Source organism: Schistocerca serialis, chromosome 3, assembly GCF_023864345.2.
Source record: "Schistocerca serialis cubense isolate TAMUIC-IGC-003099 chromosome 3, iqSchSeri2.2, whole genome shotgun sequence".
Taxonomy (NCBI): Eukaryota; Metazoa; Arthropoda; class Insecta; order Orthoptera; family Acrididae; genus Schistocerca; species Schistocerca serialis.
Window position 1 is genome coordinate 79998802 of NC_064640.1, and position 13629 is coordinate 80012430.

Below are 13629 nucleotides of genomic sequence, written 5' to 3' on the forward strand. Positions count from 1 at the left end.
ATTGATACATAATATAATCTCTCTCTCCCTCTCTCTCTCTCTCTCTCTCTCTCTCTCTCTCACACACACACACACACACACACACACACACACACACACACACACACACAGAGAGAGAGAGAGAGAGAGAGAGAGAGAGAGAGAGAGAGAGAGGGGGGGGGGGGGGAGAGAGAGGGGGGGGAGATATGGCAAAAAGAAATTGGAAGATGGGAAAATTTGTGTGCATAACAGTCATATGTACTCAAAGAAATGACTGCTCAACACCACACAACACAAAGACACTTACAACTAGGCATTCACATTAAACAGTCTGCAATACTTTATGACATTACTGAGTAGGTGAAAAGTCACACAGAAACGGCAATAGAAAAGCAGCTTGAGAAATAAGACCATAAACTAAAGAAACTGTTGAAATAAACCCACACAACACGAACAACAGACACCAGCATACACAACATACAGAGTTCCTAATGTATCAGAAATACAGTTTTCCACACACGAAGAAGAACTACATCAAAAGGGATCTGAACACAATCTCAACACATATTACACAAAGAGCAATTAGAAACATAATTACAGAAAAATAAATATACAATAAAACAGGGTAAAAAGGAAACAACATCATTATCTGCTATACATGTGAGCTTTCAGCCAAGGTCCTCAAGGTCCTTCTAATATAGAAAACACTTACACACATTCATGCAAGCACAATTCCAACACACATGACCACTGTCTCTGGCCATTGAGGCAAAGGAAAGATACAGGAAATTTCAATGCAGGGCTAGCCAGAGAACTGATAGCAGAAGAAATCAGATTATTGGAACAACAGTACCACCACTGAAGAGAGAACAACTATATAGATACACAAAAAACTGAAAGCACACAATGAAATAGTCACAAGAGCAGAAAAGGGAAGGGCTACACCACGGAAAAGCTGAAGTACGTAACAGAAAGCCAAATAAAAAAACTAAAAAGCGACCCAACACAAAGATTCCAAAGGGACATACAAAAACTGTTAAACATGAAAGATGCCAAATAAAAAGAAAAGTGCGAAAGAACCCAAAATTTACCAAAAATTAACAAGCCCAATGTTCCAATCAGACTGAGCCAGCATATCATTTAGCCATACATGCACATGTTTCTACAAAAACACTGCACTTATACAAACAGAAGCATAGAAAACACCAATGACCCAATTGACAAGATGAAAGATATGAATGTACCCTATATAGCGACACTACTCTCATTTGAGATCACATCAATGTACAGCCTTATACAAACTGAATAAACAATCAAAATAACAGAAATACAACTATGAGAGACAAAATTTCTTCCACAAACACAGAAACAAGAAGTATTAACCATTGTGGAAGTAATCACATGACAAAATTGTACAAAGTACTATATTCTACATCTACATCTACATCTACATTGATACTCCGCAAGCCACCCAACGGTGTGTGGCGGAGGGCACTTTACGTGCCACTGTCATTACCTCCCTTTCCTGTTCCAGTCGCGTATGGTTCGCGGGAAGAACGACTGTCTGAAAGCCTCCGTGCGCGCTCTAATCTCTCTAATTTTACATTCGTGATCTCCTCGGGAAGTATAAGTAGGGGGAAGCAATATATTCGATACCTCATCCAGAAACGCACCCTCTCGAAACCTGGCGAGCAAGCTACACCGCGATGCAGAGCGCCTCTCTTGCAGAGTCTGCCACTTGAGTTTATTAAACATCTCCGTAACGCGATCACGGTTGCCAAATAACCCAGTGACGAAACGCGCCGCTCTTCTTTGGATCTTCTCTATCTCCTCCGTCAACCCGACCTGGTATGGATCCCACACTGATGAGCAATACTCAAGTATAGGTCGAACGAGTGTTTTGTAAGCCACCTCCTTTGTTGATGGACTACATTTTCTAAGCACTCTCCCAATGAATCTCAACCTGGTACCCGCCTTACCAACAATTAGTTTTATATGATCATTCCACTTCAAATCGTTCTGTACGCATACTCCCAGATATTTTACAGAAGTAACTGCTACCAGTGTTTGTTCCGCTATCATATAATCATACAATAAAGGATCCTTCTTTCTATGTATTCGCAATACATTACATTTGTCTATGTTAAGGGTCAGTTGCCACTCCCTGCACCAAGTGCCTATCCGCTGCAGATCTTCCTGTATTTCGCTACAATTTTCTAATGCAGCAACTTCTCTGTATACTACAGCATCATCCGCGAAAAGCCGCATGGAACTTCCGACACTATCTACTAAGTCATTTATATATATTGTGAAAAGCAATGGTCCCATAACACTCCCCTGTGGCACGCCAGAGGTTACTTTAACGTCTGTAGACGTCTCTCCATTGATAACAACATGCTGTGTTCTGTTTGCCAAAAACTCCTCAATCCAGCCACACAGCTGGTCTGATATTCCGTAGGCTCTTACTTTGCTTATCAGGCGACAGTGCGGAACTGTATCGAACGCCTTCCGGAAGTCAAGAAAAATAGCATCTACCTGGGAGCCTGTATCTAATATTTTCTGGGTCTCATGAACAAATAAGGCGAGTTGGGTCTCACACGATCGCTGTTTCCGGAATCCATGTTGATTCCTACATAGTAGATTCTGGGTTTCCAGAAATGACATGATACGCGAGCAAAAAACATGTTCTAAAATTCTACAAGAGATCGACGTAAGAGATATAGGTCTATAGTTTTGCGCATCTGCTCGACGACCCTTCTTGAAGACTGGGACTATCTGTGCTCTTTTCCAATCATTTGGAACCCTCCGTTCCTCTAGAGACTTGCGGTACACGGCTGTTAGAAAGGGGGCAAGTTCTTTCGCGTACTCTGTGTAGAATCGAATTGGTATCCCGTCAGGTCCAGTGGACTTTCCTCTATTGAGTGATTCCAGTTGCTTTTCTATTCCTTGGACACTTATTTCGATGTCAGCCATTTTTTCGTTTGTGCGAGGATTTAGAGAAGGAACTGCAGTGCGGTCTTCCTCTGTGAAACAGCTTTGGAAAAAGGTGTTTAGTATTTCAGCTTTACGCGTGTCATCCTCTGTTTCAATGCCATCATCATCCCGTAGTGTCTGGATATGCTGTTTCGAGCCACTTACTGATTTAACGTAAGACCAGAACTTCCTAGGATTTTCTGTCAAGTCGGTACATAGAATTTTACTTTCGAATTCAATGAACGCTTCACGCATAGCCCTCCTTACGCTAACTTTGACATCGTTTAGCTTCTGTTTGTCTGAGAGGTTTTGGCTGCGTTTAAACTTGGAGTGGAGCTCTCTTTGCTTTCGCAGTAGTTTCCTAACTTTGTTGTTGTACCACGGTGGGTTTTTCCCGTCCCTCACCGTTTTACTCGGCACGTACCTGTCTAAAACGCATTTTACGATTGCCTTGAACTTTTTCCATAAACACTCAACATTGTCAGTGTCGGAACAGAAATTTTCGTTTTGATCTGTTAGGTAGTCTGAAATCTGCCTTCTATTACTCTTGCTAAACAGATAAACCTTCCTCCCTTTTTTTATATTCCTATTAACTTCCATATTCAGGGATGCTGCAACGGCCTTATGATCACTGATTCCCTGTTCTGTACATACAGATTCGAAAAGTTCGGGTCTGTTTGTTATCAGCAGGTCCAATATGTTATCTCCACGAGTCGGTTCTCTGTTTAATTGCTCGAGGTAATTTTCGGATAGTGCACTCAGTATAATGTCACTCGATGCTCTGTCCCTACCACCCGTCCTAAACATCTGAGTGTCCCAGTCTATATCTGGTAAATTGAAATCTCCACCTAAGACTATAACATGCTGAGAAAATTTATGTGAAATGTATTCCAAATTTTCTCTCAGTTGTTCTGCCACTACTGCTGCTGAGTCGGGAGGTCGGTAAAAGGAGCCAATTATTAACCTAGTTCGGTTGTTTAGTGTAACCTCCACCCATAATAATTCACAGGAACTATCCACTTCTACTTCACTACAGGATAAACTACTACTAACAGCGATGAACACTCCACCACCGGTTGCATGCAATCTATCCTTTCTAAACACCGTCTGTACCTTTGTAAAAATTTCGGCAGAATTTATCTCTGGCTTAAGCCAGCTTTCTGTACCTATAACGATTTCAGCTTCGGTGCTTTCTATCAGCGCTTGAAGTTCCGGTACTTTACCAACGCAGCTTCGACAGTTGACAATTACAATACCGATTGCTGCTTGGTCCCCGCATGTCCTGACTTTGCCCCGCACCCGTTGAGGCTGTTGCCCTTTCTGTACTTGCCCAAGGCCATCTAACCTAAAAAACCGCCCAGCCCACGCCACACAACCCCTGCTACCCGTGTAGCCGCTTGTTGCGTGTAGTGGACTCCTGACCTATCCAGCGGAACCCGAAACCCCACCACCCTATGGCGCAAGTCGAGGAATCTGCAGCCCACACGGTCGCAGAACCGTCTCAGCCTCTGATTCAGACCCTCCACTCGGCTCTGTACCAAAGGTCCGCAGTCAGTCCTGTCGACAATGCTGCAGATGGTGAGCTCTGCTTTCATCCCGCTAGCGAGACTGGCAGTCTTCACCAAATCAGATAGCCGCCGGAAGCCAGAGAGGATTTCCTCCGATCCATAGCGACACACATCATTGGTGCCGACATGAGCGACCACCTGCAGATGGGTGCACCCTGTACCCTTCATGGCATCCGGAAGGACCCTTTCCACATCTGGAATGACTCCCCCCGGTATGCACACGGAGTGCACATTGGTTTTCTTCCCCTCTCTTGCTGCCATTTCCCTAAGGGGCCCCATTACGCGCCTGACGTTGGAGCTCCCAACTACCAGTAAGCCCACCCTCTGCGACTGCCCGGATCTTGCAGACTGAGGGGCAACCTCTGGAACAGGACAAGCAGCCATGTCAGGCCGAAGATCAGTATCAGCCTGAGACAGAGCCTGAAACCGGTTCGTCAGACAAACTGGAGAGGCTTTCCGTTCAGCCCTCCGGAATGTCTTTCGCCCCCTGCCACACCTTGAAACGACCTCCCACTCTACCACAGGTGAGGGATCAGCCTCAATGCAGGCAGTATCCCGGGCAACCACAGTCGTAGTCCGATCAGGGGATGCGTGGGACGAGCTGGCCGTCCCCGACAAACCCCCATCCGGACCCCCCACAGTGATGCCCATTGGCAACAGCCTCAAGCTGTGTGACCGAAGCCAACACTGCCTGAAGCTGGGAGCGAAGGGATGCCAACTCAGCCTGCATCCGAACACAGCAGTTGCAGTCCCTATCCATGCTACAAACTGTTTTGCAAAGAACGTCTGAACTAATCTACAGAGAGCGCAAACAAATCGACAAAATTTAAACGGTTATTAAAATACAAGATTGCCTAGTAAATGCAGTAATGCTGCTACTTGCGCACTGCTGACACTGCTCGGCGGCGGAAGGAGACTAAGCGAAATTACACTATTCAGGTACTAAAACACGACGCTACACTCTCAAATACTATAATACGCCCGAAATTTATGAATTAAACAATGCAAGAACCAAAAACACGCAAAGAAATTAAGAATTAAACTATGTAACAAATGAGTGAGCTAGGAGTATACGACTTGCTGCTCAGCTGCTTATCCAACGGCGGCAGGGGGCATATTGGTACTGCTATGTTAATGACATAATTTGCACGGTAGCTGAAACACATGACCATGTACTACAATTACACAGACATCAATACCGCCTACCCAAAAATACACTTCACCCTTGAAACAGAAACAGACAAAAATAAATAAATAAATTTCCATCACATCAAAATGGAAAACAAAGATCAGAAACACTACTCCGTGTAGAAAGAAAACCCACCTAATTCCTCATGTTTGACTGATGAAGTCATCCATTTTTAAGGTATGTGGCTATTCAAACTTGGCATGCAGTAATTCCTTGGAAATGTCTTGAGCTAAATACTTTATTTATGATGCATTTCAAGTAATCACCATCAGATAACTGTGACCAAAATTAACACAAAAGACCAAATTAGAAAAGCTTATATATAAATACTACAAGCATCATGTAACATTGGGAACAATACTACATGCTGAGTAGATGTATTTACAATATTGTTAGGGAAGCTCATACAAAGGAGCAAAATAAGAAAAATGCCACACTCTCATGTGCAATTGCTGTTAAGCATATTTTCAAAACTGGAGGCAGCAGACTCCAGAACAGTATTACATCAACTTGGTACCAGATGGCATTGATCTCAAAGATCAAAACATACCAGGACATAGCATTTACAGTTTACAAAATGTCATAAACATCCTTTGCCACATTACATCCGCTTTTAACAATAAGCATCATATCATCAATGAAAAAATAAAAACATAGCACACATTATGAGTAAAACCTGTCTTATGACATATACAAAGAACGTACAGCACACTAGGCACAATGACCAAATATTCCATCAAGAGACAGCTATGTAATGGCAATCATTATAAAGGAAGACAATACACAATTTTTAAATCATTTTTCAAACAAAGCTAGCAACTGTCAGCCTACTGAGACCACAGACGGGCCAAAAAATAAAATAAATATCAATGGACTGGGGGGTTGGGGGGAGGGGGGGGGGGGGTGTTTTGGGGGAAGAGACCAAACTGCGAGGTCATCGGTCTCATCGGATTACGGAAGGACGGTGAAGGAAGCCACCCGTGCCCTTTCAAAGGAACCATCCCGGCATTTGCCTGGAGCGATTTAGGGAAATCACGGAAAACCTAAATCAGGATGGCTGGACGTGCGATTGAAATGGACTGGGGAAAGATTTATATAATAAATGTAATAATATTAAAAATTATATTAAAATGTAATTACATAAAAAACATGGTCATTATGTTTTAATATAGTATTATTATATGAAATTGTACCATCAATGTAACATTCTCCCCTTCCTTTTTTGTTCCCCCCTGTCCCTTCATGCTGCCCTTCCTTCCAGTTCCTCATCCCCCCCCCCCCCCCCCCCCCCACTCCCTGCACCATCTCTTGCCTATTTTTCTACTCACCTCCCCCTCACCCCTGCCCCCCAACACCCATACCCTACTTCTACCTTATCTGTCCTTTCCCTGTACTTAGTTCCCACCTCACCCCCTCCACCCCACACCTATCTCTATCTTTTCCTAGTCCACCCTAACACAGTTAGAATTATTATTTTTTTTATTTATGAGGTGGTTTTTTTGACATGGCCCATCTGTGGTCTCAATAGATTGACAATTGCTCACTTCGTTTGAAAAATAATTTAAAAATTGCATATTGTTTTTCTTTCTAATGATGGCCTTGACACTGCTGTCTCTCAATGGAATATTTGGACATTGCGTCTGGTGTGCTGTATGTTCTTTGTAGATGTCCCATGACAGGTTTTATTCATAACATATGCTATGTTGTTTTATTCTTTCATTGACAATATGACACTTACTGTAAAAAACAAATGTAATGGTAAATGTTGTTTACAGCATTGCGTATATTGTAAACGCCATGTTCTGGTATGTTTCGATCTTGGAGATCAACACCATTTGGTGTCAAGTTGAAGTAACATGGTTCTCAAGTTTGCTGTTTTCAGTCTGGCATTTGACATCTCTAAATAATGTTGTCTGAAAATATACTTAATGGCAACTGCATATGAGAGTTTATATTATTCTTCTATTGGTCATTTGTATGTGTTTTCCTAAGCACAATGTAAGTACACTACTGGCCATTAAAATTGCTACACCAAGAAGAAATTCAGATGATAAACGGGTATTCATTGGACAAATATATTATACTAGAACTGACATGTGATTACACTTTCACCCAATTTGGGTGCATAGATCCTGAGAAATCAGTACCCAGAACAACCACCTCTGGACGTAATAATGGCCTTGATACGCTTGGGCATTGAGTCAAACAGAGCTTGGATGGCGTGTACAGGAACAGCTGCCCATGCAGCTTCAACACAATACCACAGTTCATCAAGAGTAGTGACTGGCGTATTGCGACGAACCAGTTGCTCGGCCTCCACTGACCAGACGTTTTCAATTGGTGAGAGATCTGGAGAATGTGCTGGCCAGGGCAGCAATCAAACATTTTCTGTATCCAGAAAGGCCCGTACAGGACCTGCAACATGCAGTGATGCATTATCCTGCCGAAATGTAGGGTTCTGCAGGGATCAGGTCGTAACACATCTGAAATGTAACATCCACTGCTCAAAGTGCCATCAATGCGAACAAGAGGTGACTGAGACGTGTAACCAATGCCACCCCATAACATCACGCTGGGTGATATGCCGGTATCGCGATGACAAACACACACTTCCAATGTGCCGGTATCGCGATGACAAACACACACTTCCAATGTGCGTTCACCGCGATGTCGCCAAACATGGATGCGGCCATGATGATGCTGTAAACAGAACCTGGATTCATCCAAAAACATGATATTCTGCCATTTGTGCACCCAAGTTCGTCGTTGAGTACACCATAGCGGGTGCTCCTGTCTGAGATACAGCATCAAGGGTAACCGCAGCCATGGTCCATGCTGCTGCAAACTTCGTCGAACTGTTCTTGCAGATGGTTGCTGTCTTGCAAACGTCCCCATCTGTTGACTCAGGGATCGAGACGTGGTGGCACGATCCGTTACAGCCATGCGGATAAGATGCCTGTCATCTCGACTGCTAGAGATACGAGGCCGTTGGGGTCCAGTACGGCGTTCCGTAATACCCTCCTGAACCCACCGATTCCATATTCTGCTAACAGTCATCAGATCTCAACCAACGCGAGCAGCAATGTCGCAATACAATAGACCGCAATCACAATAGGCTACAATCCCACCTTTATCAAAGCTGGAAACATGATGGTATGCATTTCTCCTCCTTACACGAGGCATCACAACAACGTTTCACCAGGCAACGCCGGTCAACTGCTGTTTGTGTATGAGAAATTGGTTGGAAACTTTCCTTATGTCAGCACGTTGTAGGTGTCGCCACCGGCGCCAACCTTGTGTGAGTGCTCTGAAAAGCTAATCACTTACATATCACAGCATCTTCTTCCTGTCAGTTAAATTTTGCATCTGTAGCACGTCATCTTCGTGATGTAGCAATTTTAATGGCCTGTAGTGTACATATACTCAATGTGTACATTCATTCCAAATGTTACATTGGGCTTGTAGTATTTATATATAAGCTTTCCTAATTTTACCTTTCATGTTTATTTTGGTCACAATTATCTGATGATTACTCAAAATGCATCATAAAATGAAGTATTTAGTGATCAAGATATTTCCAAAACCTACATCAGCCAGTTCAATTATTCACAACATGGCAAACCACCTAAAAGCCAACAAACAGGCCATCTTCAGATAGCCCCTACCCATGCTTAACAGAATTTCAATGGACAAATAGAACTATGCAAAAGAACTTAACACAGTCAGACAAACTGTCACAGAAAATGGTTACAAAATAATCACTATTGAGAATTGAACCATAAAATAGAAACAAAAGTTACACTGAACACACATAGGAGTACCACAGCTCAAAGCACCAGTAAGAACCACGTAACTGAGAACACATGAAGCACACAAGATGAAGAAACCATAAGCAACAGGAAAACATTGTACACATTGAAATTTGACAACAAAATAACACACACAGTAGGATATATTATGAGAAAACATGGTACACATGTAGCATATAAAAGAAACAACGCACTGCAGAAAAGATTAAAAGTACCCAACATGGTCGCAAATAAACTCGAGACAGGAGGTAGGTACCAGCTAACCTGCAAAGACTGTGATTCAGTATTTGTCAAGCAGACATGTAGAAATTTCAGGATAAGAAACTCTGCACACTTAAGAGCATTGAAAAGTGACAGCACACATCCCACATTTGCAGACAACCTCATTAAAAATGAACCACCACCACAACGGCATAGAAACAGACCTCCAAATCCTGAAACACATTAATCACCTGTACCTCTTTTTTAACAACAGAAGAAAATTATCACATTCAAAAAGCTATCACACAGGGCAAAAAAGTTGTAAATGACCAAAGAATACACTGCAACAAAACTCAACACTTTAAGCAAACAAACTGGCAAACACACACACACACACACACACACACACACACACACACACACACACACACACACAAATTCAAAAGAAAACAAAGAGAACAAATCCAAATTTTGCATCTGTCAAACCAAAACAAAACAGCGAAACAAATGACAGTCAAAAGCATGTCACAAACTGAAATAGTTCAGTGAAATATGTCCAAGCTGCAACAACATAAGGATACAGTTTTCACAAATGGGCATGAGAAAACTTGAGGAAACGATTTTAAAAAAATCCAATGAAAAACAAACCACAACAAATTGTTCCCCAAACCAAAGCTTCACAAAAATTTTACCGATGTGCACAGGTCAGTCCAACTACACAAAAACAACAAAAATACGTTTGGCACACAAATATGAAGCAGTTACAGCTTAGGGCAAGCTAAATATAGCAATGGAAAGGGCAAACTGGGGCACATATCATGATTTTTACCAGAACATGTATTATAAAGATTGGATTATAAACAAAAAATTCAATATAGGCAATATTCCAACATCCCTTATGTTTAAAGATGACATGGTGTACTAAGTTAGACCTGTGACTGATTTCAGTTGGCAGCCACAGGACACACACACAACGTAAAATGAATGGTAAAGCATATATACAATTTAAACACACCCAAATCTGATGTACTATATTTCCCACCCTAAATATAATCTTCATGTATGTGTCTCAGAAAAAAGTAAAACAATAGTTCTGTACTTGCATAAAGGCAGACCCATACTTAATTCATTCTTATTTTCTGCAAGCATGGGAACTGAACTCAAAAATTCCCATATCATACTGGGAAATGTGCAATGATCTAGTAGACAGTGTAGAGGAAATTCCACCTGTACAAAATAAAACAGGTGCATTATCAGCACTCAACGTTCAAACAGATGCTTCCACATATATCCTTTATACACAAACCACTGAAATTCATGTTCGAGCTATGGTCCCTAACAACTGAAATTTTATAAACAATAAGTAGTTTATGAAAAGTAGTTACAGTGCTTTACTAACAATCCTGAGAACTGACTTAAAGAGATAATAAGCAAAAAACTATAATAGTAGCCATGCCTCTTCTGAAATTATGGTCTCAAAGCAAGTGAAAACCAAGATGTTCTGCTGAATATCACACACACAGAAAATGTTACTTCAAAGTTAAACAGATCACTCCAAACAGACAATAATGCAGTTACATATGAAGACAGGAAGAGTAGAGTTAAATGTAAGTTTATAATGAGGAGATAATAAAAATGTTAGCCATTTCTTTATGGTGGTACAATAGCAAACATAAATCAATGTAAATGATGAGTGTGAAAAGGTGGATGCAACACTTGTCAAACAGTTAGGTCAGATGAAGAATTCTGCAGTCAACTGTGCAGTTTGATATGTTCTTAAGGGTGACTTTAAAAAACAACAAATCCATGCTGTGCTTCAGAAACATCTTTCCCCTTTCATGATTACTGACATAATCACAAACCTGTAAAGTCACCTATCAAAAACCATTCCCTGAGAGATAAAATGACTGGAGTGGCATCTCACCCTGAACTTTCTGGGAACATAGTGTCTTATCCAACAAGCATTTATCCAATTTCTAAAGAATAACACATCTATCACTTCCAAGTAATTCTGCTTTAGTCCAGAACACTTCCCTTATTGCTGCTTCTCACTCAGCACATACACTGGGCAAAAAGGAACAGGTATTACAGTAGGGGCACAGTGCCTTCCTGTTCAAACCACTGTACTAAGCAGTTCAAGAACTAGTCTGACTTACAACAGGGAAGATGTTCCACATAAGAAATGTCAAACAATAGGATCATTAGCAGTATTGTAACTGTGATCTTACAAGGTCCTGTGGCTGAAATGATACAAATAACATACCTAAGTTCATAGGCAGAGAAACTGTCTAATAATAAAGCTATATTTAAATGCCTTGCCAATTTTCAAATAAGAGGTGAACATCGATATCACTGAAATTTTTTGTTATGATGATACATGTTTTGCAATAATGTAAATCAATTGAACTGTGAAATCCTTTTTTCCTATGTCCTTTTAGAGTAGTTGTGCTTTGTATTTTTCTTCAAAATGGGTAAACTGAAATACCATATATTAAAATGTTGAGGAACTGCAAATTACAGTAATGAAGGATCGGTGATTAAAGGTGAACAAATCAGGTGACACCACTGATGTATCACAAGAGAGATTATAGCACATTTTGTACAAAAAATTATATACTGTGCAGCATTCAGTGAATGACAATGAAACACAAATACTACAAACTAACATCTTATCTCAGTACTGTTTAGACCGTTTTAAACGGAATCCAAGAGTCTTCCATTTTAAATGGAATCCAAGAGTCTTCCATTTTAAATGGAATCCAAGAGTCTTCCATTTTAAATGGAATCCAAGAGTCTTCCGAGATGCAAATGTGTTTCTTCTCGCTGATCACCTTGCAAAGGAATGCGGTAAAACATCAAATCTCCAACATCACTGCGGCTGGAAAAAGATTCTGCAAGAACGGGACCAATGACGACTAAAGACAATTGTTCAACGTGACAGACGTGCATCCCTTCTGCAAATTGCTGCAGATTTCAATGCTGGGCCTTAAAAAGGCATCAGCATGTAAACTGTTCAATGAAACATCGTATATGGGCTTTTGGAACTGAAGGCTCACTCGTGTACCATTGATGACTGCCTGACGTGAAGTTTTACGTCTCACCTGGGCCTGCCAACACCGACATTGGATTGTCAATGACTGGAAACATGTTGCCTAGTCGGACGAGTCTCATATCAAATTGTATAGAGTGGATGGATGTGTATGGGTATGGAGACAACCTCATGAATCCATGAACCCTGCATGTCAGCAGAGGCTGTTCAAGCTGTTGGAGGCTCTGTAATGGTGTGGGGCATGTGCAGTTGGTGTGATATGGGATCCCTGATACATCTAGGTATGACTGACAGGTGACACATAAGTAAGCATACTGTCTGATCACCTACACCCATTCATGTCCTTTGTGCGTACCAACGAACTTGGGAAATTCCAGCGGGACAATATGACACCCCACATGTCCAGAGAATTGCTGCAGGAACTCTCCAGACATGAACATTATTGAGCGTATCTGTGATGCTTTGCAATGTGCTGTTCAAAAGATGAGGTAGAGGGGAGAGGGAGTTGTTAGTAAAATTTTGAGATGTTATGTTGGCCAAAAAATAGCACTTCTGTTTTAAAAAGCAAAACTGGGCTGTAAATGGTGTGTGTGTGATTACAAATTCCTGGAAGTTGACAGAACTTACCTCCAATTTGTATAAAGGTTCATACCAGTGTAAGAAAATGAATTAAATGTAAGAATTAACTCAATTTGAAAGCATAAACAAGAAACAACTAATCCAGGTAAATAAAATAAAAATAAAAGATCAAAGTTGTTTCAATACCAGAACTAATGAGTTTAGGTGAAAAATTATATCGAAAGAACAAAGCCATTTGATTAGGATGTGAAGAATACGAGGGTTGAGGAAGTACTTTGAACA

General features: G+C 41.3%; 1 protein-coding gene across 2 annotated transcripts in view; it reads right to left on the reverse strand.

Moving 5' to 3' along the window:
- The window catches only part of LOC126469740 (dual serine/threonine and tyrosine protein kinase-like), a 339571-nt gene that overhangs the window by 10838 nt on the left and 315104 nt on the right, over positions 1-13629 (reverse strand). The gene's annotated exons all lie outside the window — the stretch shown is intronic.